This window comes from Bos grunniens, chromosome 9 (genome assembly GCF_055505025.1).
Source record: "Bos grunniens cultivar Pamir isolate PY7600 chromosome 9, Bosgru_T2T1.0, whole genome shotgun sequence".
NCBI classification, from domain to species: domain Eukaryota; kingdom Metazoa; phylum Chordata; class Mammalia; order Artiodactyla; family Bovidae; genus Bos; species Bos grunniens.
This window is the reverse complement of record NC_141173.1, coordinates 72,354,223-72,380,445: the sequence shown is the minus strand read 5'-3', so window position 1 is coordinate 72,380,445 and position 26,223 is coordinate 72,354,223. Positions and strand designations below refer to the sequence as shown.

Below are 26,223 nucleotides of genomic sequence, written 5' to 3'. Positions count from 1 at the left end.
GAGAGAAAGCATACAAGGCAATGTGATTTGAAGGAAATACAAATGGAACGCAGAGAGAAAGCAAACTGAATTTAGAAGCATGGATTATACTCTTAAGAAAGGAAATTATTGAAATATCTACCTGGTATATTTTAATGTAGAGTGTTTTTTAAATGTTTAAATGTTAATGTTTACTTAAGAATATTCAAGACATTTATTATGAAACATATGAAAAATACAACATAACTAATATCTAGGCAACTCATACTAACTCATATAACATTCTAAATTAGATGTTTATAAAACAATGTAACAGGGCTTGGGGAGTAAGAACTAAAATGTCAACTAAAATCCTAAATCCACAGCATTTTAGCTTCTCGTTTTTTTCCTACAACTATGGGCTGCTTATATTCTGAAGAGTATTTTGAAGAAGTATTACTTCAAAAGTACATTTTAGAATAACATTTTACCACTAAAATATATCAAATTGTAGCTAAGAGGGTTTTATTAGTTTTCTAAAGGAGAAACAAAAGATGACACATTCATCTAAATAAAAATATTACTTTCAGGTATTTGTAGTTTTTTTTTAACAAATTCAAGTTAATATTACATAGAAATTCATTTCAGGGAAAGAAACATCAGATTCTAAAGTATGCTTGATATAAGTCCATAGAACAAATGCAAAATTTTCTTATTTTGAGCCTATTATGTACATATTATATTGGTCCAACTCTTATTTTTTTTCCTTTTCTTTCTTTCTCTCCCTCTTTCTCTCCTTCCCTTCCTCCACTTCCTTCTCTCCATCCCTTTCTCTCTCTCTCTCTCTTCCTAGGAGCACAAATCCACTAACATTACCGAGAAAAAAAATTCATGGAACAAGAAGCAAGTAAACAATTTCTCCCAGAGGAAAAAAGGAAAAGAACAAAAACCATGCAATTTCAAATAAAACAAAACTCCTGTATCATATTATACCTACTTCTCTCCAAGGAGGAGCAGCAAACACAAGACCCCATGGATCATGTCCTGTAGTCTCAGTATGAAGAATAGGTTCTGGTATCTTTACACCTTAAAATGCTTCTAGGAGAGTTGCTATTCCATGCCAGAAGGGAGGGCTACCAGTAATTTTCTTCTTCTCCCAATCCCGAGGCTCTGAGAAAGTGAATCGGGGCCACTAGGCTCCCAGGATCAGCTCTTAGGGTGTCCAGTGCCAGTATGAGAAGGGACAGAGGGGCACTCCCCACAGACCTATGTCCTTCCAGTCACTTAGACAAACTGCCCATCTGTGGTTGAGGAGGGCCAGGAGCAGTAAAGATGGGTGGTTAGATTTTCCACCCTTACTGCTCCCATTTTCTAGAGGGACAACCAGAGTTACGAAGAGCACAAGGACCTCTGACTCCACTGAGTTAGCAACAGGTGAAAATAGAACACAGACCTCTAAATTCAGAACACATGACTTCCTCACAACTGCTGCTTACTTGTTAAAGGCATAATAAAGCAGTGTCCCTGCTTATCAACTTTTCTAAAATAGATACGAGAAATTAATGAAAAACCAGTAAGAAAACAAAAAGGAATTAGTCTTTACTTTTCTCCCTCTGTCATTTCCCCCAAACACTATTAAACAAGAATTTTTATAGACTAGCATACTAATTCTTGACAAATTGCTTATACAAACTGTAAATATAAACTTTAATATTGGTCCTCATTAAAACTCTGTAAAAGCAGATTATTATTATTATTATTAATTATCCTCATTTTAGAGATAGCATGCAGTTCGAAGAAAATAACTGATCGAAATTCAAACTGCTGAGTTCCCTATGTTATAGAGTAGACTCTTGTTGGTTATCCACTTTAAGTATATAGCAGTGTGTACATGTTGACCCTAAACTCCCTAACTATTCTTTCTCCCCATTTCTCCCCCTAGCAACCATAAAAGTTCATTCTCTAAGCCTGTGAGCATGTTTCTGTTTTGTAGATAAGTTCACTTGTATCATTTCTTTTTACAGTCCCCATACAAGAGAAGTCATATAATATTTCTCCTCAGTGTTATGTCACAGCCTGGATGGGAGGAGAGTTTGGAGAAGGAATACATGCATACGTATGACTGAGTCATACGTATGACTGAGTCTCTTTGCTGTCCACCTGAAACTATCATATTGTTAGTTAGCTATACTCCTATATAAAATAAAAAGCAAAAAAAGTCAAGCTGCTGAACAGACTATAATTAATATTTAAATACAGAACTTCTGACTCTAAATTACATTTAATTTCCTTTAATCATGCACCTATAACTTTAACCAACATAAGTGCTTTTCTAAAACATAATGCATTATTGTTAAGCCTGTTATCAACTCAATAGGGACACAGACTAAAAATACAGTTGTTGAGTAATTTTCAGTTGTTGAGTAATTTTCAGAGATCTTACAAAAATATATCAGTGCACTGAAGATCATTGTTTACATATGCAACATACTAGTTTTCAATATTCATAATTTGAATGATCCCCAAAATAAAAAAAGATCATACTTCAACATTTTAGACATTAATTATAAATTTCTTAATCCTTTTCTTTATACCTTTTTTTTTCTTTTTATGATTTGAAGAATGAGAAGACCTGTTAAGAAATTTAGCTGTTACAAGACAAACTGAATTAAAAGAAGAAAAGAAATCAGGCCCAAAGGAGAGAGAAAGAAATCTAACAATGGTATTAGGCTTTCTAAAAAAAATCATGTTGATTTACTAGAGAGAAATAATGAAATACTATACTATATGGGTGCAAATATCATTTGTATATGTCTTCTATAAATATTATTTATATGAAAATGAGCTAAAATTAGCATTGGCTAAAAATGTTGTCCGTGAAAGAACTTTTAGATTAAAACCAAAAACAAATGCAACACATATTATTACTGATAGAGATATAATTAAAGTGTAGAACACAGTTAATTAGCAAGCACATAATATTCCACAAATTACTTACAAGGACAAGTTAAGCTCTGTGGAGGCTTCAGCTGTCTGCTTCTATGTGAGATATTTGCTGGCACCGTATAGATATTTTTTGCCCTTCTGCTAAATATTCCATGACTTTCTTAGTAAGACTGAATATAAGTTATTCTTATCAAATACCAAAATTTTCATAATTATGATTTTTAGGATCATGCAAATTAATTACAACTCCAAGCAGTGACACAGACTAAAATAGCCAGAGCTGTGATGATCTAAAACTACTCACAACATGTCCCAGCCAGTACTTGGCCAGGAGCACATGTCACTTAAAAAAAGCACATAACCCTTTAGACCCAACAGTCAGTTAAAGCCTTGGTAGCAATGTTAACCATAAAAATGAAAAGACTTTTCAGTTATTTACATACAATTTTCCTCTAATTAGTGGGGCCTGATTTTAGTTATTTTCCCCTTCTTTTCTTGAATAAGAACAGATGGGATCAAGTTTACAGGGCAGTTATTTTGTTACAGAAAAAGAAAAAGTCAGAGTCAGAGTGAGAAAGAGACAGGTAGTTTCTCTTGTCAATTATACTCTAGGATTTTTATAGAAATGGGGCTAGTAAGTGCCTATCAGTTCAGCAGTCTTTAAAGAAGAACTGTGCTAGGGGTTGTGCTGATGATGTAAAACAATGGGACACTTTCGGAAGGGGCTGGCAAACAAACGATAAATAGAATCTGGCGTTGCCAGCTACGGATGCCTGGGTGGCACAAGTGAGGTCCTCTGCTCTACCTCTGATTGTTGTGTTGCTTTCCAACTATAATAGGATTTTAGAAATACATTGGTTTAAGTATATTATGGTCAAAAAAAATCTTAGTTTGTAAAGCAGTTTTGTAAGAATTTTGAAATATTTGAATATAACTAACTCTGGAAAAAGATAAGTACTATCTAATTTCTGGGGTTCCCTGTTGGTTCAGATGATAAAGAATCTGCCTGCAATGCGGGAGACCAGGGTTTGATCCCTTGGTCGGGAAGATTCCCTTGGAGAAGAGAATGACTACCCACTCCAGTAAGGTATTCTTGCCTGGAGAATTCCATGGATGGAGGAGCTGGGGGCAGGGGCGGGGGCAGGGGGTGTGGGAAGCGGCGAGGGTCAAGTCCATCGGTTTGCAAAGAGTCAGACATGACTGACCAATGAACACTGTAACACATACTGTCTAATCTCTATTATCAATTTGTAGTTGGAGTATCTGCATCTTTGGGACATGGTTTGGGAAAATTCTCATAAGAATGAATGCATTTCATTTTTTATTCCTGTAAAATTGACAATAATGATAAAATTTTATTTTGCTGAAATTCTGGCTTTACTTTTAAATTTGAGAATATCAAACCTCTGGAGGAAAGCACGTTGCCTTTCAAACTGCTTTAACTCCCTAATATAACTTCTAAAAGTGTCTCAGGTCATCAAACTGTCAGAAGAGGCTTGGACTCATTTCTACATTTAAGAGTCGAATTAGAAAACATACTAACTTTTAGAACTTGATTTATTTGTTTTTATTAGTTAAAAATGTTAACTTGGAATTTGTACCTGGGGATTTCCAAATGAGTAGCAGGCATATGATAATTCTCCAGCAGTTTTTATACCATGCTAACAATAAGTAAAAAAAAAAAAAAAAAGTTGTTATTCTAAAAGAAAACACTAAGTATTCACAGTTTTCTTTCCATTTATCCTGACATTGTTATATAAAACAAACTATCTAAACTTTCTTAAAATCCAAATGTGTGATAAAAGAGCCTGACAGTGCTTTTAGTCTTCCTCATGTGACTCTAATTGAAGTAAGAAGCAATTTTATAAGCCAAATACAGGTAACTATCTCAAAAAATCCCCCTGAATTTCCTGTATCATGATATGAAGGTAGACCCAGACCAAATCGGAAAACCCCAAACCAAAATACCCAGGTAAAGTCAGAACTCACATGGGACAGTTTCTGTTAAAAATTTTTTTTCATTGGATAGAACAAAGAATTCCTTTAATTTGGTTGCCTGGGCAGGAAAGCAGGCTTTCAAGAACAAAGCATATTTTCATTTGTAGGGAATGGTAATGACTTTCTCTTCCTACTTTCTCACATCCTTAGGTTGAGCCATTAAGAAGTGTGAAAACACTGTAGAAGAAAGAACTCAATCTGAAAGTGGGTAGAGAGGGGCTTTAACTTGAAAAACTTATATCCCAGGGGATTTTCAGTGTTTTTCAATACAATAGGCTCCAAGGCACCCTCAAGCTTCTCTAACCTCACAAGGGGCTGCAGCTTCCAACAGAAATTGTGAAGAGTTATTCTACTGGTTCAGACAGCCTCTTCTCTCATGCTTCAGGGAATGCTACCTGCCTTCCTTCACATGCCTCTGTCTCCTTTTTGCCATCTGTTACTTCTGGTTAAGAGAGATATTTCTCCAGTCCTGAAGCTGTCAATTAAATAATTCTTGACTCTTCTATTACTATAGCATAAGGGAAATCAAGGAAGCACAGTATCATTCAATTCTAGAATCTTGGACAACTGTCATTTTACTAAAACTGTAGAACGGCTTCCTTTTAATTAGTCTCCATGATTTATTTTGTATTCCTCCAATTTAAGCCCATGCTATATATCAGAAAGACTTTCTTAAATTGAAATATTTCCTATTTTTTTCAATTTTCTTTTCTATTTTATTTATTTATTTTATTTTATTATATTTTATTTTATTTTTAAACTTTATATAATTGTATTAGTTTTGCCAAATATCAAAATGAATCTGCCCCAGGTATATATGTGTTCCCCATCCTAGACCCTCCTCCCTCCTCCCTCCCCATACCATCCCTCTGGGTCGTCCCAGTGCACTAGCCCCAAGCATGTGCATCGAACCTGGACTTTTCTATTTTAAATCTTCATAGCTCTTCATTACTTACATCAGTGAGTGATTCCAAAGATAGCATACACTCCAAAAAAATTATAAAATACGCTTTCCCTTCAACATACTAAACTTGCTTTTTCTAAAATACCTCCTGAAGAAGGTCAACCAGAGTGGAGATCTTTTTCTTAAACCACTTCAACCCATTTTTGCAGGGAAAAATGGAGCTAAATATTGCCAACAAGTATGAGAAGAGCCTGATTTAGGGGAGAAGGACAAAAAAGATAAAAGAATGGAAAAGCTATGAAAATGGGGAAGAAGAGAGAAGACAAGATTCCTCATCTAATTCCAAGAAGATGGCCTTGTAGGTGCCCAAGGATAACTGGGGGCAGGAGTGAGAGGGATAAGGCAGAATGGTCACTTACTGAACTTTCCTTTTGGGCTTGTAATCTGTGCATTTGCACTGGGTCCCACACTCAGAAGAGCCTCATTCTTGGTTTAATGTTTTGCTGTCACCATCTAAAATTCTTGATAATTTTATTTTTGAACTTGTGTTTTACAAGTTAAATCTAATGAGACGTTTGAGCAACTTGAGAGCAGAGGGATGCTTAGTATGTGGGTCCACTGTTTCTTTCCACCTCATAAGCACAGAATTCAGGTGGACTCACATTGTGAGAGTTCACTGCGACTCCAAGTGAGTACAAGCTAAACGTGTTATGTCTAGATCTGAGTGGGCAGGAGTGCTGACAGCTGCAAAGAGGCCATGCTTTCCTTTAGAACAAGAGCATGCTTCAAATTCAGAAAGAAATTATGTTCTAAGAAACACAATAACCAGAGAACTCTTTGTATCTTTTCTGATTAATGTTACTTTCCTGAATTAATCAATGACTTTTGCTAGAAACAATGACATAGAAGCAAAGGAAAATGTGGGACAATTTACATGTCCTTTTCCTTTCAGTTTTTCCTTAAGCCAAAGTCAAGAATATTGATAAGCCTAAATGTTCATCAGTGGACAACTAGATAAAGAAGATGTGGTATATATATGTATATATTATATATCTATATATATAATGGGATATTACTCAGCAATAAAAATGAATTAAATAATCCAATTTGTTGCAACATGGGTGAACGTAGAGATTATCATACTAAGTGAAGTAAGACAGAGAGAAACAAATATGATATAACTTACATATAGAATCTAAAAAAATTGATGCAAATGAACTTATATAAAAACAGAAATAAACTCACAGACATAGAAAACAAACTTATGGGTACCAAAGGGGAAAGCAGAAGAAGGATAAATTTAGAATTTCAAATTAACCAATACGGACTACTATATATAAAATAAATAAAGAACTACTGTATAGCACAGGGAGCCATATTAATATCTTACAATCACATATAGTAGAAAAGGATATATATATGTATGTACATGTATAACTGATTCACTTTGCTGTACACCTCAAACATTGTAAATCAACTCTGCTACTGCTAAGTCGCTTCAGTCGTGTCCAACTCTGAGCGACCCCATAGACGACAGCCCACTAGGCTCCGCCATCCCTGGGATTCTCCAGGCAAGAACACTGGAGTGGGTTGCCATTTCCTTCTCCAATGCATGAAAGTGAAAAGTGAAAGTGAAGTCGCTCAGTCATGTCCAACTCTTAGTGACCCCATGGACTGCAGCCTACCAGGCTCCTCCATCCATGGGATTTTCCAGGCAAGAGTACTGGAGTGGAGTGCCGTTGCCTTCTCCAAAAATCAACTCTACTAAAATAAAAAATAAAAGTTAAAAAAAAGAATGTGCCCTTCTTTGGACAAACAAAAACAGTTGTGTTTTGTGTAACGCTTTCGCATACATTCTCCCAAGAATGCATATATGAGCTATGAAATATGAGTTGTGTAATTTTGGTGGTTCCACATCAGTCAAATGCTTCTGTATTTGCATCTAAAAATAGCACCGAACTGTATAAATGAATGACAAATATATTAATAATTAAATTTTTATTTTTTTAATTAAAAGCCATTTAAAAAAACATGGAAAGTTGAGAGAAGAGAGAAGAAACAAACAAACAAAAAATGTAATTGTTAATGCACACACACTTAGCACATTTTCTTGCTTTTTGAACAAGCCCTGTCCCCATTTTCACCTTGTTCCAGGCCCCACAAATTCTGTATCTGGTCCTGCCACTTCATTACTTCCAATTCCCATTTTGGATTCCATAATTGAGATGAGTTTATTACTCAAACTTTAAGGAAAAAACCACTTGATAGATTCCTCTCTACCTTGTGGCTTGAAGAATCAGTTCTAGGGCCAGCTGAGGTATGAACTGCTTACTTCCTTTCTCCCACAATTGGGATGTAGTCAGAATCATGGCTGGTGGGAAGCCAAAAGAGTGGTTCAGCCCCTGAGAAAAATTCTCCTAATTTATCATCTTTTCAACAATTTTTAAAAGTAATATATTCATGTAACAGCTGTTTGGATTATGGTGAAATTTGCCTGAGGACCGCCTATGAGACACTGAACTGAAATATCAAAGTTCAGAATATGAGATAAATAAACACCAGGCTGGGCTTCATTTTTTGAGTTCAGAGATGCCAGCACTCAACTCAGTGGCCAGCACAGAGTAAATTCATTGAGGACCACCTGAGAAATAAATGCTGGGCTTCCCTAGTCCCACAACATGCAGCAGAGATAGCTATGAAAATCCTGTCCTTCTCATTTAGCTGTCTGCTACTTTTTTTCTCCCCCTTATAGCAAAAATAAAGGAAAAGTAGGTAAAACAACAGAATTAATCAGAAATGATAATAAGAGGGGAAGAACTATTCTCTTCTTTTAAATTTGAGGCCTGTTGCCTTGCTAAGAACCAGAAGTGATTGGTAGGTTGGCTGCTTGAACAGAATTGCTCTGCTTGCTTGCGGGAAGGAGAGGAGAGCAGGGAAAGGGAGGGGAAGGGAGGAGAGCGGAAAGGAGGGGACAGGAGGGACTTGCAGCTCTACCGAAGGGGAAAAGTCTTCCCAGGCAGTTCAATAAATAGAGACATTGCAGAAATGTCTAAAGGAGATGTTTCAAATGGCGCTTGTTGGTTTTATGATGAAATTCTCTCTTAGCTTCATCTTAACATGAAATCTAGTTTCTTGCTAATCCATGGAAGTGGATTTGCATGTGTGACGAAACCTGGGGCTAGGATAATGATTAAAATGGGGTGGAGGCTGGGGGGCATTGGATGGAAGCTCCAAGAAGATTAGGGAACAGCAGATACCAGTTTGAGTTATACCGATTTTAAAAGATTGTCTTTAGCATTTAAGAGACTAGGAAAATTAGCTAATTATCCATTTAGTATTCTCTGTCTTCCTGATAACTTTTGGCTCTTCAACTTGACTTCTTTCTGGGCACAGAATCAGTTTCCCTCATTCCTTGGTCCCTCTCCAAAGGAAAGAACTAACTCCAGTGTCTCCAGTTTTACCATCTAGCATTTTGTCCAGCAAGTGGACTCACTGGAAAGATGTTAAAAGAGAAATGTCAGTGGAGATACGTGGCAAAGGCAGAGAATATTTTTGTTATCGGGGGAAAGCCTGTTTCCCTGGCCGCCCGCAATGACCTATTTCCTCTGCTCTAAGTATAGAACACCAGGGCTTTCCTCACACCTGACCCTGATGCTGCCAGCTCTGGGAGACCGAATCTCCACTCTAATTTAAACTACGGGTAAACAATATGCCTCAGCCATTCTTTCAGTATATTAGCGCTTTTTTTTTCTTAAAACATGAGGCTAATGATACATTGTTAATGTAAAATATTTGTTGCTCCCTATAAGTTGCTAGGTTTAAACTTCAATTTCCATTATTATTCATAAGTAGAAAAAAAAAAAGGTTTTCTTCGGCTGACTCTTGTGTTTTAGATTTTGGCACAGAGTGTCTCAGCTTTGAGAAACATTTTTCTGGACTGAGTAGCCAGTAGTGGTCACTGGCCTCATGGAGATGAATCACTTTTGGCTCCAAATGGAAATCATAGCTAACCACTCACAACCATGTCTTATGTTGATTCATGGTACAGTGGCCTTTGCACCACGGAGGCCTCACCTGTCCCTTTGGCCCGAAGAAACCATTTGTGGTTTTGATCACGTGTGGTTCTCCTTTGCGTCCAGTTTCCCCTTTCTGGTCAATCCATCACATTTGGATAAAGTTGGCTTTCTACCACACAGATTATATAGTGTTATTCCCTGCACAGAAACCTTCCAAGACTTCCTACTGATTTCAGGAGAGTACAAAATTAGCATAGCATTCAAGGCCCTTCACAGTCAGAACTCAATCTTTCTATCTGGTACTTTCTAGCCCTGCTCCTGCCCTTACATGTCCATCCTTGCTCCTCCTTTAAATATATTTTTAAATACCCAGTAATTCTCTTTAGCAGTTCCTCATGGGATCAGGGATATTCATTCACTCAGGAGCATTTAGTATTGGCTATGAAACCTTACTTATGTATTCTTGTATTGATGTAAAGAGAAGAAATTTGTTGAATGCTACCCATTTAGCCAAATGTTTATCTAATTCTTATTGAAGTCTTTTGGAACATTTTTTTAAAATGCTGACTTTTTTACACCACCCTAGATCTGAATCAGAATCTTTGGAAATGGAATAAGAGAATCTGATGCTTAAGTAACTTACTCATGTCTATTTGGTGGCTCAGTGGGTAAAGAATCTGCCTGCAATGCAGGAGACACAAGAGACACGTGGATTCACTCCCTGGGTCAGGAAGGTCCCCTGGAAGAGGGCATGGCAACCCAATCTAGTATTCCTGCCTAAAAAATCCCATGGATAGTAGAGCCAGGTGGGCTATAGTCCATGGGGTCTCAAAAGAGTTGGATATGACTGAGCATGCACACACATATAGAGTTTGAGTACTCCATGTATTTTACATTAAAAGTAATAGTGTTTGCTTTATTAATTATACAATCTGTTTAATCTCAGTGATTTCTATGCTGCTCAAACATTACTATCTTGCCAATGCCTAGCATACACAGTATCCTCACAGGACATACATTGCCTAGAACAAAGAATTCTCCAGGGCTTCCCTGGTAGCTCAGTTGGTAAAGAATCTGCCTGCAATGCAGGAGACCCTGATTCTATTCCTGGGTTGGGAACATCCCCCAGAGAGGGGATAGGATACCCACTTTAATATTCTTGGGCTTCCCCTGTGGCTCAGCTGGTAAAGAATTTGCCCACAATGCAGGAGACCTGGGTTCAATCCCTGGGTTGGGAAGATCCCCTGGAGAAGGGAAAGGCTACCCACTCTAGTATTCTGGCCTGGAGAATTCCATGGGTCAGACTAGATCACAAAGGGTTGGACACGACTGAGTGACTTTCTTTTCATTTTTCAGGGCTTATTACTGATTGAATAGGAAAGAAAGACTGAAACATATCTATAACTATTCCAAAAATTAAAGAAAATGTGCCAGAATGCTGAGATTGCTTGGATTCTTTGACTAGAACTGGCAATGTTTGATCTTGGAAGTCTTCAGAGACAAAGACTGTTTTGAGGAGAAGATTATCATTCCAGCTTTGGAAAATGAAAGGAAACAAAATGTGAAAGATTCACAATCAAATTAAGAGTCCATCTTAGTATGTGATAGGAAAAGAGAGAAGATATGCTAGACATGGAGAAGAAAGTGAGCCCTAGTAGATAGAAAGATCAGAAGCACATAATTAGAGGATTTTGGTAGGGAATTTATTCAACAATTATTTATTAGATCTGATATGAACAGCAATATAGTTCCAAGAAATATGAAGTTGTTCATTGAAAATAACTGATATTCACTCAACAAACATTTATATTCACTCAACTGACTCTCAATATTCCTCCAACTCTTCTTCCTCTGTGTAGCAGCAACACAGCATGAGGAATTTTCCTCATTCTAGGAATGGGCCAGTCTGGCTAAAGGTAATCTCTTCTCTCTTGTCAATGGCTGTTTATGATCCAGTTGTGGACAGTGAGAATAGAGGAAATGTTTGCCGAAGGCTAATAAAGCTACAGGAAACCAATATCTCTTTCCTATTGGAAGAAGAAAGACAACACATATAACCTTAATTTCTGAAATAATGACAGTTATCTTTGATGAAACCAACATTGTTTTTGAGGTAAAGAGATATGTAAAGAACTCTGCTGAATTAACCACCCCAAAAGCCTGTGCTACCTTTGGTATTTTTCTTAGATGAATGAATTCATTTATTTACTGTTTAAGTTTCAATATCTTTTCACAGTTTTATTGAGAAATGATTGCTACACATTATTATATAAGTTTAAGACATACAGTATGATGGTTTAATTTACATATGTTGTGTTAAATAGTTTTACTGACAACCAAATACATCTTAGAGGGCTTTCCAGATGGTGCGGTGGTAAAGAATCCACCTGTCAATGCAGGAGACACAAGAGATGCAGGTTCTGGGCTGGGAAGATTCCCTGGAGTAGGAAATGGCATCCCACTCCAGTGGCATTCTTGCCTAGAAAATTCTATGGATAGAAGAGCTTGGCAGGCTACTGTCTACGGGGTCGAAAAGAGTTGGACACAACTGAGCACATGTGTGTGCACACACACTTACACACACAAATACATCAATATACATGCATAGCAATTTTTATATCTCTCATTTGATACTCCACAACCTTATTCAGGATGACTATTCCCTGCTAATAAAAATGAAAAATAAAATTAAAAGTGAAGAAAATACCAGAAGTTTTTTGTCAAAATCCGGGCATCAAGAGTGAGATTTAGAAATATACAGTTTGGAAGCAAGTGAACAGTCATTGAGTACTTCACAGTACTTCATAGGTTATTCAATTTTAACTTTTATAATTCTTTCAGTTCCATATTATTAGAAAAGATATTGAAGCTGAAGCTCAGAGAGTTTAATGAATTCACCAGAAGTCACGCTGTGCCGCAAACATGGATTCACACTTGGATTTTTGGTCATTACACTCCATGTTCTTTCCACTTCACCACTAACTGTGTGAGAGCTTTTCCTGTGAGTGAGATCTTATAAGGAAAGCATCATCAGGGCTTGCAAATATGAAAACCTTAGTAATAGAACATCAGAAGATGCTGAGTCTTTGTAACTGCAGTGATAGTGTGGTAATGGTGAAAGCCATAAAATACTGAAGAATAAAGCTCTGAGAAGGGGTAACTAATGTATTAGCAAGAGTTTCAAAGGCAGAGTTAAAGCAAATATTGCTGCAGTCCACAGGGTTGCGAAGAGTCGGACACGACTGAGTGACTTCACTTTCACTTTTCACTTTCGTGCATTGGAGAAGGAAATGGCAACCCACTCCAGTGTTCTTGCCTGGAGAATCCCAGGGATGGGGGAGCCTGGAGGGCTGCTGTCTGTGGGGTCGCACAGAGTCAGACACGACTGACGCAACTTAGCAGTAGCAGCAGCTGCAGCATATGGTATAGGCTTCCCTGGTAGCTTACCTGATAAAGAATCTGCCTGCAATGCAGGAGACCCAGGTTCAATCCTTGGGACGGGAAGATCCCCTGGAGAAGGGAGTGGCTACCCGCTCCAGTGTTCTTGCCTGGAAAATTCCATGGACAGAGGAGCTTGGTGGACTACAGTCCATGGAGTCACAAAGAGTCAGACACGACTGAGCAAATAAGCCCAGCATAGCACAGCATACGGCAGAGAGATCACAAATAAATAATCAGAGAAGCTCAGTGAAGTATGTGAGAAAAAGAGGAAACAGCAAAATAGGGAATAAAAAGTCGGTGAAATAGGTGCTCAACTGTAAGCAAAATTATATGCTAGATACCTGGAAGAAGAGTTTAGGAAGCAGAGTTTGGAAATCATATGAAGAAAGCCTGTCAAAATGAAAAATGGGCTAATTCATCGTTACATTTTTGGAGTCTCATATCCAGGGTCAGAGTTATAAAGTAAGTGAACAAAGTTTATCTGCCTGTTCATTGGAGCAAAAAAAAAAAAAAAAAATACTTGGAAATTCCCAAATTTGAGAAGTTTTCAGAAATTAGACCTTCAGTTCTCTTTCTCTTGCATTCCCAATGCAGTAACTTTCCTGCTGCTTGAGGGGAAGGGAAAGTGGAAAGGAACTTATCTATGTGTTAGTCGCTCAGTCGTGTTCAACTCTTTGCAACCCCATGGACTGTAGCCTGCCAGGTTCCTCTGTCCATGGGATTTCCCAAGCAAGAATACTGGAGTGGGTTGCCATTTTCTTCTCCAGGGGATCTTCCCAACCCAGGGCTTGAATCCGGGTCTCCTGCATTTCAGGCAGATTCCTTACCATCTGGTACACCAGGGAAGTCCTCCCTGTTTTGTGGATGATTTCACTAAGAACTTTACATGTAATCCTTGATCCATCATGTTGCATGGATCTCAGAATAAAGTTTCATCATAAAAGCTACAGAGAAGTGATGGATATTTAATCCTCATAATAACCATGTGGGATTAATGTATAAGCTTCTGTTTTACATTTGCAGAAGGATTAAGTCAGTGGCCCTATATTATGCCACTTACAGGGGTATAATCATGGTCAGAAAATAGGTTTGAGTGAATATGAAGCTCCACATTTATCCATTTCATGTAGATCTTTAACCCAACATTACTTCAATAGTCCTTTCATGAGAAAATAAAAGTAAAAGATTTGAAGGCAATATATAATACGATCTACTTATTCAAAGAAGCAACTTCGTTTAGCTCAGTCACTATACTCTTTACAGTACTTTCGCAGATACTCTGCTGACTTTTGTAGAGTAGCCCAGGTTGAATTTATTCTTCTACTTTAAACAACTAACAACTCAACAGAATCTCTGAAACAATGGTTTCCAGGCACCTAACATAAGCAGCACAGGTCAGAGATTCTTGAGAGAAGGGAGACAAATGTCATGAGCTCTAGTGATTGGCTAGCAGTGTAGTGCAAGGGCACATTGTAAGAAGGGTGAACCCAGACAGAGCTTAGTGGGCTTGCTGAGTTGAGGAGACAGAGGTAGGAGCTTCAGGAAGCCACAGTGGCTAGAATTTCAGTGGCACCAAAAGAGCAAAGATCTGGAAAGAAAGAGAACTCTAGAGACTTACAGAGCAGCTCCCTTAAACATTTGGCTGAACAACATGGATGCGTGCGTGCATGCTAAGTAGCTTCAGTTGTGTCTGACTCTTTGTGACCCAATGGACTGTAGCCCACCAGGCTCCTCTGTCCATGGGATTCTCTAGGCAAGAGTACTGGAGTGGGTTGCCATTCCCTCCTCCAGGGGATCTTCCCACCCCAGGGATTGAACCCATGTTACTTACATCTCCTGGGAAGAAAATACCTGAATCCAGAGAAAGAACCACTGGAAAGAAACACATTGGGAAATTTCCCCAAGGCTCATATGGGACTAGAAACAGGTCACGTTCTCAACCAGAATTTAAATGCCTGGTACCATGGTGTATTGAATCCTTAGAAGATATTGCATCAGTAGTGAAGATAAATTAGCCCTAGACTAAAGGCTGAACTGGATCTACCCTAAAAGAGCATAAAACAGATCTTCAAACTGATCTATTAAAAAATAGTATCTGTATTCTAGAGCAACTAAAATTTTTTAAAGAATCTCTAAAAAATTGTACCCCCTAAAATATAAAATGAACAATGTCTAGCATCCAATGAAAATGTAACAGGCAGGCAAAGAAGCAAGATAATACAACCTATAATGAGGAGAAAAATTATCCAATAGAAGCAGAGCCTGCAATGACAAAAATGATATTATTATTGCATAAGAACATGAAAACAGTTGTAAAATTAGAACAGAGTATCAATGAAGGAGGGACAATGTCAAGTGGAATAACATACATGTAAATTGGAATCTGACTAATGCAGGACTAAATCCATTTTATAAATTACAAATTATGTTCAGAATAGTCTTGATTTAAAATGCAGTGAATATACAAATACTGGCCACTAACCATGTTTCAAATATCATAATAGTTTGTGTAATAAGTGAAGAATAAATTTCCTACTGTCCCTGCTTTCAAGGACTTCACAGTCTTTTCAGGTGCAGAGAGCTTCCCTGGTGACTCAGACGGTGAAGAGGCTGCCTGCAATGGAGGAGATGCAGGTTTGATCCCTGGGTCAGGACTATCTTCTGGAGAAGGAAATGGCAACCTCCTCCAGTGTTCTTGCCTGGAGAATCCCATGGACAGAAGAGCCTGGCAAGCCCCAGTCCATGGGGTTGCAAAGAGTCAGACATGACTGAGCAACTAACACTTTAAGTGCAGAAGGCAAGTAGAAGCTCTGCTATTTGTCTGGTACAAGGCAGAATATATGAGGTACTGAGAAGAAAAATAAAATTTAGAGCTAGGCACAGAGAAATGTTTTGTGGAGGGAGAAACACCTGCTGGGTGTTTGAGAGTAAGTAGAAATCTGAGGCAAAGTTATGAGGCACAGAAAATCGTAGATGCATGTGCCTGCTTTGTCACTCAGTCATGTCTGACTCTTTGAGATCTTGTAGATTGTAGCCCACCAGGCTCCTCTGTCCATGGAGTTTTCCAGGCAAGAATACTGGAGTGGACTGCCACTTCTGCCTCCAGGGGATCTTCCCGACCCAGGGACTGAACCTGAGTCTCTTGTATCTCCTGCACTGCAGGTGAATTCTTTACCTCTTGAGCCAAATTGTAGGAAAGGATTAAGAAAAAATACAAGGGTGGGAGGGAGGAGGGTTCAGGATGGGGAACACATGTATACCTGTGGCGGATTCATTTTGATATATGGCAAAACCAATATAATATTGTAAAGTTAAAAAATAAAATAAAATATATTAATAAAAAAAATAAAAAATACAAGGGTCCAGAGAATAAGGAGTATGTTTTAACAGTAAAAAGTGCTGTGGTGCTTCACATCAATTAGGAAAGAAGGGAAAATTTCAGAAATGGAGCTAGTGTAGGTGAAAGCCTATTGTTCAGTTGCTAGGTTTTGTCCGACTCTTTGTGACCCCATGAACTGCATGCCAGGCTTCCTGTTATTTCCCTATTAATTTCTACTACCTTTACCAATTATTTTAAGAAATTCAAGGAATAAATTAGAAATGCACTCTTTGTGTTATACTGCTGCTGCTGCTGCTAAGTCGCTTCAGTTGTATCTGACTCTGTGTGACCCCACAAATGGCAGCCCACCAGGCTCCCCCATCCCTGGGATTCTCCAGGCAAGAACACTGGAGTGGGTTGCCATTTCCTTCTCCAATGCAGGAAAGTGAAAAGTGAAAGGGAAGTCGCTCAGTGGTGTCCCGTTTCCAACTCTTCGAGACCCTGTGGACTGCAGCCCACCAGGCTCCTCTGTCCATGGGAGTTTCCAGGCAAGAGTACTGGAGTGGGGTGCCATTGCCTTCTCCGTTATGTTATAGTAGTAGATGTATTAATTTGGTAGGGCTGTCTTTACAAAGTACCACACACCGGGTGGCTTAAGTAACACACACATATTGCCTCACAGTTCTGGAGGCTAGAAGTCCAAGATCTAGAAGTTTATAGGGTTGGTTTCTTCCAAAGGTCATAAGGCAGAACTTGTTCTACACCTCTCTCCCTAGCTTCTGATGGTTTGCCGGCAATCTTCGGCTTTCCTTCCCTTGTAGATACAGCATCCCAACCTCTGCCTTCACCTTCACATGGCATACTACCTGACTATGTGTCCAAATTTTCCCTTTTTTAAAAGGACACAGTCATGTTGGATTAAGATTCCAACCTACTCCATTATGACATCATCCTAACTTTGCTAATTATATTTAAAATTACCCTGTTTCCAAATAAAGAGTTAAGTACCACATTCTAAAGTGCTAGGGGTTACATGTCCAACATGTGAGGTCTGGAGGAATGCAATTCAACCCTTCTTCAACAGTAGAATGATGTTGGGAGCTGTGTAACAAGAGAAGGTCTTGATCAGAATTGTCCTTTAGCAAGAGTTACCCGGCAGCAGTGTGTGACTCAATCTTGGAAAAACTCTGGACACATCCTTTCTCCTTTTCCTTGTATCCAAACACATACACACACACACACACACACACACACACACACACACACACAGAGTAACGAAGATGTTCCCTAGATCCACCATACCTTTCCCCCAATTTCCCTGCCCTTGCTTATGCTCTTCCCACCCCCAGGGTTTCTCTACCCTACTTATGACTCATTCCTACTCTTCCTTCAATTTTCTTCTCCTCAAGTGTTTTAATCATGTTGATAATAAATAGGATCATATTATCACAATAATATCCAGTGTATTTCAGGAAGTCTTTCCTAAATATGGTACACTGCTTCTAAATGGTGGAGTTCACAATCCTGCTATCATGACCCCATCTTGTTTAAAAAAGTTAACATTTGTGTGTTATCACATGTATTATACTTTCTTCTAATTTGTGTACAGTTTTTTCTCCATGAAATCATGACACACTTCAGGTTGGATCCAGTGTCTCATTTACCCCCCTCTCTTTTGCAACTAGCCCTGTGTATGCTATAAAATAAAGTCTATAGGTAATTTCCCCCTATTACTTAAAGTTCATTCTTAAATTAGTGTGGATTACAGAAAGTAACAGCTACATTGTGCTTGCTATATGCCTGGCACTGTTCTAAGTACTTAATATATATTAACTCATTTAATCTTCACAAAAACTCAGTGAGTTGGATACGACTGTTATCCCATTTTATAGATGGTTAATCAAGCACAGAGAGGCTCAGTGACTTGCCTGAGATTACACAGTAACAGTGTCAGATGCTACAATCCAACCCTGACCGACTTTGCCAAACTGTTTCTCAAAAACATTTGCTCTCTCAACCAGAGTCCTATATTTCAGAACCATTTCCAGCCCTGCCATTAACCAGCTACATGGTTTGGAACAAAGTTATTCAATTTCTCTGTGCTTTAATTTTTTCAGTTCTGAAGTGGGAATAATGATAGTACCAGCCTCATAGAATCAATACATGTAAAGCATTTAAAATGGTTTCCAACAGTGAGTAAGAACACGACACACACACACACACACACGCACACACACACACATTGAATAACTGAGAATTTATTGTATACTATGTAGTTAATTGAAGCCATACTGCCTCCTGCTGATGATTAATGGTGTCTGGCTTCTGAAGAAGGATGGTATTGGCAGATTTTTTTTTTTTTCTTTTGCCTTTTTATGAAGGATGGGACTGGGCTGTCACTTTCTCTGAAAATGAGAAAGAGGAGGTCAGAGGTGTCTGTGATAGCAACACAAAGGACCTTTATATGGCTTTAAAAAGGATTGCAGTGTTAGGAGTCTGTGAACTTGGGCTTCTATTGGCTTACCACACTCATCTTGACCTCCTCTCCCTCCTTGTAAAGGGCAATGGAAAGGCACCAGGTAAGAAGGAAGAACATTTTAGAAAATCTTTCAGAAAACACAATCTTGAAAGGAAATTAAAAAGTCAGAATTCTGCACAATAAGAAAATCCTGTTCATTGAGCCTGTTGAACAGTTATCAACAATTCTTTAGAAGACTCCAGCAGTTTACATGTGGAGCCAGTTGCTTTCTAATTGCTACAGCAGGCTACCACTGGGAAGAACAAAGGAAATATTTAGCACATCGTAAATTCTTCTGCAGCCCTGTGGAGTGGCTGGAGTTCAGATTACACATTTATAACTAGCATTTGAGAGCAATTTCTACTTCACTTTGGGAAAGTTTGGGGGGGAAGTTGTTCAGCACTGTGCCTTCTGGAGAAGGACAGACCAAGTGTTTAAATTCAAGAATCCAGTTCATCCAATGAAGCGTGGAAAGACATAACAATGGAAAACTCTTTCCCTTTAAAATTTGCTTTTTAATAGGAAGTAGATTACTCAGTGGGTGGAAAAGTATACCTCAGATACACTTAGCTTGGGGGGGTGGGGTACTCTGACAGCTCTGTACACTGGACAGTGGTTTTCACATGGGCCAAGGCTGAGACAGTGAAGAATAGACTGGACCTAAAAATAGATTCAATTCACACAGCCAAGGAGAGTAAGCAAGAGAAAGGCAGTAAACATTTTCATGTCACCAAAAATGGATTGAAGAAGCTGCACCTCACAGCTAGGAAAGAAACCATCCCATAAGAAACCAATAGTCCAGTAAGAACAACAAAAAAACCAGTGGGGTATGAACAGCCAGAGGTCAGCTAAGATGGCTATCAAAGCTATTGTACTCCTGGTACAACAGATGAAAGTGTAGGTCTGAAGAGTCTTTGCCATTGAAGAGATGGTTCAATTCTCTATAAATTTTAATGGGTACATATTCTTAGCAAATACAATATATTCTGGAATGATTGGCTGCTGGTTTATTATGAGTTGCCTCTTGCTTTAGGTCCTTGTAGCCAGTATAGCCATAAGGTCTACCTTGTTATTCTTCACCCAGATGATTGATAAAATATAGAAGGCTATTTTCCCCTGTGAAAATAAATGAAAGTCTACCCCAGCACGTGGCAGATTAGACCAAGCTTCAGGTCTTTCCAGTGATTGAAAAATGAGTGCTTTTCTCGGTTGGTGATGGCTACATTTCCCATTTTCCCTGCAAAAGAACTGGTAATCTCACTAACTTGCCCAAATTTCAATTGCACGTTGACTAATATTGGGGAAAATTCCCAAATAAAGTAAAAATAAGAAAATAATCTAGATGAGTTTCCCACTTATTGAGACTAGTTTCAAGATAAAATCTCTGTAGATTTAAACCACAGAACAAACCTTTATTTAACTCTTTCAAGAGGAACATAAACTGTAAACTCTATCTTCCCTCTGGCCAAATTTAGGATTGTAGAATTTTTTGTTTATTTGTTTGAAACATTAGTGAGAAGGGAATATTGGTGAGAACATTAGTAAGAAGGGGTGTTAGTCCCCCCTTTAGGTTTTGGTTTTGCTATGTAAATAGATAAGCTGATTAAATGGAATAAAACAGCCATTTACTTGTTACCTTTGTTAATTTAATATTTATAGTTTCTCTTCCAACATCTTTCATCATTTTATGTAATTATTAGCTATTTGGCATGAAAATTTTTCTATTATTTCATATATATAACCTGTACCTCAGTAAGAAAGAATTAACCCTTTTTTTTGGTTACTCAGCATATATTCTGAACATAATCTGGTTAAATAGTAAAGTTTTTTTTTTTTTTTTTTAACCTGCATGTTTAGAAAAAAGTGCTAAAAGCAAGTGAAAAATGATTTTAAACCATTGAACTGGTCTGAATTGCCTTCAGCATCAATCTGGTACCAAGAACTACAAGAATGCATAGCATGTGCCCTCTGTTGCTTGCAAACAAAAACAAGATTAGCCATACCTATGTAAAAAAGCGCATACATATTTTCAGTATTTGAAAAAATGCCTAGAAAAAGGGTGAGATGTATGAAGTGATGAATAGTAGATAAATTCTTATTCACTAATATTGATTTTCACTACAAATTAAAATCTCCACACAATTAAGAGACATTTAAGCTCCACCCATTGACTTGCTTATTTCAAGCAACATGATACAAGCAAAATCCATTGCAACCACCCACTTTGGATTTCAGTTTGATGGGATTTATTCTGTACACATAGGTATAAATACTGGCCTAGCATAACTGATGCCATTGGAAATTTTATTGAATAATTAATTGCTATGTTTAACCACAGATTCTAACCAACATTTTATTAACTGCACAAACTGAGGTATTTAAAAAGCTAGTATAAGAAAAAAACAACTCTAATAAATGTAATTCTAAGAGGGAATCTTTTATTGTTGTGAGGCCTATTAAAATTGAAGGTCTCATGTTTTAAGAAGAGAAAAAAAGGAATTCTTTCTCTGCTGTGAAATAAATGGACTATCTCACCCATGAATAATGATTAACGTCCTTTCACTCAGAAAAAAAGACTTGTAGGTGTTCACACCTGCAGCATTCATGAATTACAGGCCCCATTCCCTTGAAAGAAACTTAATAATCACTATTCACAGGTGAAGTGTGCTTCAGTTGGATATAAAAAGTTGAGATAAAACCAGTCAGCTTTGTTTCCAGTGCTGTGATTTTCCCAGCATTCCATCCCCTCCAGTTGCTGCAAAAATACTTGAGCAGCTTTAGAGTTATCCAAAGGTGGTGTTGTAAATACCTTTTCTTTTCAGCTTAGTTCTGTGTTTATCAGTGATTCAGAGGTGGTTTTAAAGGTCAGAAAAACAAGCTGCCTGAACACTTGGATTCAAACCCAAGTAATAAGGTCAGCATTTTTACAATTGTTCTCTTCCTATTGCCATCCAGGTCTACACTGACCTTAAGTTTCCTCATTCTGAGCCCCAACTTGTCAAATTTGACTATATAAATACGAATGTAAACATACATACCATTTAACTAAAAGTATAAATACAAAGTATAAATGAGTATAAGTGTATATATAAGCTTGAGGAGAAATCAAACATAAATATAAATGAATGTAAAAATATACATAAATATGTTTTCCCAATTTGGGAGAAAGATTTTTGATTATTTTAATTGCTGTTTTAATTCAGGGAAGATGTTTATGATCTATTTTTTCTGCTTACATTCCACATCAATGGCCCTTATGTCATTCATGGCTTGTTCATATATTTTCTTTGCTCACAGGGGCTTTAAAAAATATCAAGCCGTAATTTCGTAACTAAGATATTTTGTGTTAAAAAAAAATGGAATTTCTCAATTACTTGAGTTCTTCAGCTCTGACAACACTGTACCTACATTCCCTCGGTAAGAACTGCCAGGGCCTGAGCTTGGGATCACTCGCAGAATGGCCGTGTACAACCTTCTATGTGACTCAATTACTGCTTCTTGCCTGAACCTCCAGTGTGCAATCCTGTAATGATCACGTTGTCATTCCTTCATAGCCGTCATATCTCTTCACATGGTTGGTTACCTGCTTAGTTGTCAAACAAACCATAATTACTTCTCAGTATACCCCTGTGGGGGCTTAGACCTTCAGATGGAAAGTGAAATTTAGTTGTGTATTCTCTGTCCTTGACTTTAACACAAGCGTTTTATGAAATACTGGAGGTGGAAAGATAATAAAGCAATTCTACCTTCAAGATTACAATTTAGTTGAAAACAGAGAGATACACGTTAAACATGGAAATAAAACGCACAAGTCCAATGATACAGACAGGAAAGTGAGAGTTTGCAGAAGAGGGTTACCTGACACAGGCAGGATATGGATCGTGGGAGAGAGGGGATGAGGGGAGAGAGGAATATGTTCAAATATGGGCAGAGACATCTTCTTTCCTGGGCCTTCAAGATTACAAAGGATTTAGGAGCAGCCAAGGGTAGGTGGGTGACAGGGAGGGATGAGCCAGGGATGGAATCTTATTCTTGTTTTGTTTAGGCTTTATTTATGATAACCTACTTTTTGACTTCCATATGGATGATGATCTTATTAAACAAAAGATAACTCAATATATAGGTATGTTTATATATAAATTATATATCAGCTACTTCACTGTAAGTTCTTTCTCCAGCTTTGAATTCAGTGTTATGTATACCTAACATTGAAATGCTTTTATAAATGTGGCTAACAACAAATTTGACCACTGCGAACCATGTATTTTCCAAACATATATTCATCTCTGTGCCTGCTAAGTCACTTCAGCATGTTGGCTGAACAACATAGATGCGTGCGTGCGTGTGTGCTAAGTAGCTTCAGTTGTGTCTGACTCTTTGTGACTTCATGGACTGTAGCCCTCCAGGCTCCTCTGTCCATGGGGATTCTCCAGGTAAGAATACTGAAGTGGGTTACCATGCCCTCCTCCAGAGGATCTTCCTGACCCATATTCATCTTTACTTCAGAATAATTCTCAGATTTGCCTCTATGAACAAATCTGTGGATATCTGATAACATGTAAGAGAATAAAAATACTCCAAGACTGTTTAGTAAAATAGGAACGCATCTCTCTCTCTCTCTCTCATACACACACACACACACACACACACACAAACACAAAGAAACCTTATGTGTTAGGAGCTAATGCTATTAGCCACTACAGAGATTCAGCAAAACGGACCGTAGACACTAAAAAGAAGGTGACATTTTTTCAAGTGTTTAGAAGTTGTTTTAGCATTGTTCATCATTTGGGTTTGAAGAGCCAAATTGCTCATTGCATTTCAAATCTTAAAATTCCAATTAATTACATTTATGATTGCAAAAAAAGTATGTGTATAAAAACAAGTCATAAATCATTCTAATTTAACTATAGGGCTCAGGATTTTTTCACAAATAATCCATTTGTAAAGTACAATTTTGGTTTCTGATTTAAAACAAAAAAATAGAATAAAAGAAGTGAAGTCTTTGTGGGGTTGGCATTGACATGTTTAAAAGGATAGCTCTACTTTTCTCCCATAATAGAAATGTAGTTTGCAAAGAATGAAACATGTTAATATTGGAGTATCAGGATTTCTTTTTAGGTAACACTATCTTTTATTTGAAAAGTTTCAACATCCAGTTATGAAGCAAAATAAAGTATTTAAGTCTCTTCCTACAAATGTTCTTTTTCAGTGAAATAATGTCAGTCATCAGAAGCCATTTCAGGTGCAATCCATACCATAATAGTTAACCAGATAAGTTCAAGTTGGCAGTTCTTGCAGAGTGTTAGGCTTCCAACTGTATTACCAGTTCTAGTTTCTTTGTTAGTTGAAGTAGTAAGCCTGCCAGGTTTTTTCTTTCAAAAGCTTATAAAATTCATAGTTAAGAGGCAGGTCCATGAAAACTTAAAAACAAAGGAGAAGATGAATTCAAAAGCAGCTGCTTATGCAGTTTGATTGTAGTATTTCACTGCAAGTCATGATGTCTTCACAGCAGCTTCATACTTAAAAGATTGTGAAAGTTGATTGATTGTTCCCAAACTGCTACATAGTTTTATTTGATTAACTACGTATATTTTTGCCAATATGTCTGGCTACCTATTTAAAGTTAGTGCATTGCTGGCAGTATTACAAAAACAGATTTTAAGGATTGGAATCAGATTTGGCAGTAAAGGATTTAGTTCCAAACTCATAGGTGATCTTAAAATTTCATTTGACATAAAAAGAAAAAAACCTTTGCAGTCAAAAACAAAAGGCTGTACTTTGTTGAAAAAAAGCTTTTGGCTGCCAAACATGTTTATTTTTCCTATATATTTGTTCTATTACTGATTCCTTTGAAGACAAATCTTCAAGTGATATGGTTTTAAAAAATTATACACACACATTTAATCAAGATCTTTTTTAGATGTGAAGTAAAATCTTACTTCTTTAAAATAAAAAAAAGAACATATTTTCAAAAGTTCATTGCAATAAAAGAATCTTTTGTCCTTCCTCTTGGCATTTTAAGGTTTTAACGAGTTGTTTATATATCTCAATGGCTTGAAAAGACAGATGTATTTTATGTAATCTTCCATGTAAGCTTTTTTCATTTCCCTTATAAATTACTTTTCCATATTTTAGAATGTAGTTATGTTTTCAGGGAAAAATGGCCAAAAAATATGAGCCGTTATTTGCTGGCCACCATGAACCTTTAGATAAAGTAGATATAAATCACAGTAAGCAATAAAATTCCATCCTAAAAATAAACCACAACTTTATTGAAGAAATATCTATTAAAAGCGTGTTGTCTCGTTTTCATTTTACCTGAACATTAATGTTTGAGTTTCATTTGAAAGCTAACTGTTCACAATCCATGTTTCGTATTCTAATTAACATAAAAGAGATCTGTTTCAATTAAAGAAAGGACACTTCCTAAAGATTCAGCTATGAACGGATTTTATATTCCATGATTAGGGTAGTAAATTACATGTAACACACTGGAGGAAAAAAAGAACAAAGATGCCAACCCCTGAAATGTATAATTGAATGATAATAATTTAAGTACACATGTCAGTTTGTGTGTGTAGCAAGTTCAACCCACAGAAGCACAGACCTAACGAAATGGTTTCTTGCTTTTTAATCTCCGTAAGCCTTTCCTGCTGCTTTTAACTCTTATAAGTTTGAGTACAAATCAAATGAAGACCTTAACTTCATCTGGCACTGGAGTCCAGAAGACAAACAGAAAACAAAACAACTTCTGAAATGGTTTAAACAGACTAACAAATGTGTGCTTTGATGGATGATTAAAAACCTCTCAAAATGAAAGAGGCACCGCTGAGTAGATGGCCCACCTTAATGTTGCTGTAATGGGTAATGTGAGTCCTCTGGTTTATAAATACCTGATTGTAATTAAATAATCCATCCCAATTTTGCAGTTAAGATCCAGTAATTTCTGTTATTTGTGGGAGATGTTAAAAAAAAAAAAAAAAAGCTATGTGAGAGCTCCCCCTATTGGCTCACAAGAATGCACAATGTCCCCTGAAATACACTTCTAAATATCCATCATCAATAGACCATTTCAGAAGGTTAAGGATTATTAAAAATAATCTAATTTCAACTTATAATT

The 26,223-nt window shown here is 37.3% G+C and overlaps 1 protein-coding gene across 13 annotated transcripts in view; it reads right to left on the bottom strand.

The window, feature by feature from the left end:
- The window catches only part of EYA4 (EYA transcriptional coactivator and phosphatase 4), a 365,804-nt gene extending 362,582 nt beyond the window's left edge, over positions 1-3,222 (bottom strand). For 5 of the 13 annotated variants that reach the window (XM_086317942.1, XM_086317909.1, XM_086317930.1 and 2 more), the window contains exon 1: positions 2,957-3,202. The gene's annotated coding sequence lies outside the window, so the exon portion shown is untranslated. Of the gene's footprint in view, positions 1-955; positions 1,390-2,956 lie in introns of those variants that run through there. The other 8 variants (XM_086317912.1, XM_086317921.1, XM_086317939.1 and 5 more) reach the window with 5 other exon arrangements.
- Between the last annotated feature and the right edge of the window lie 23,001 nt (positions 3,223-26,223).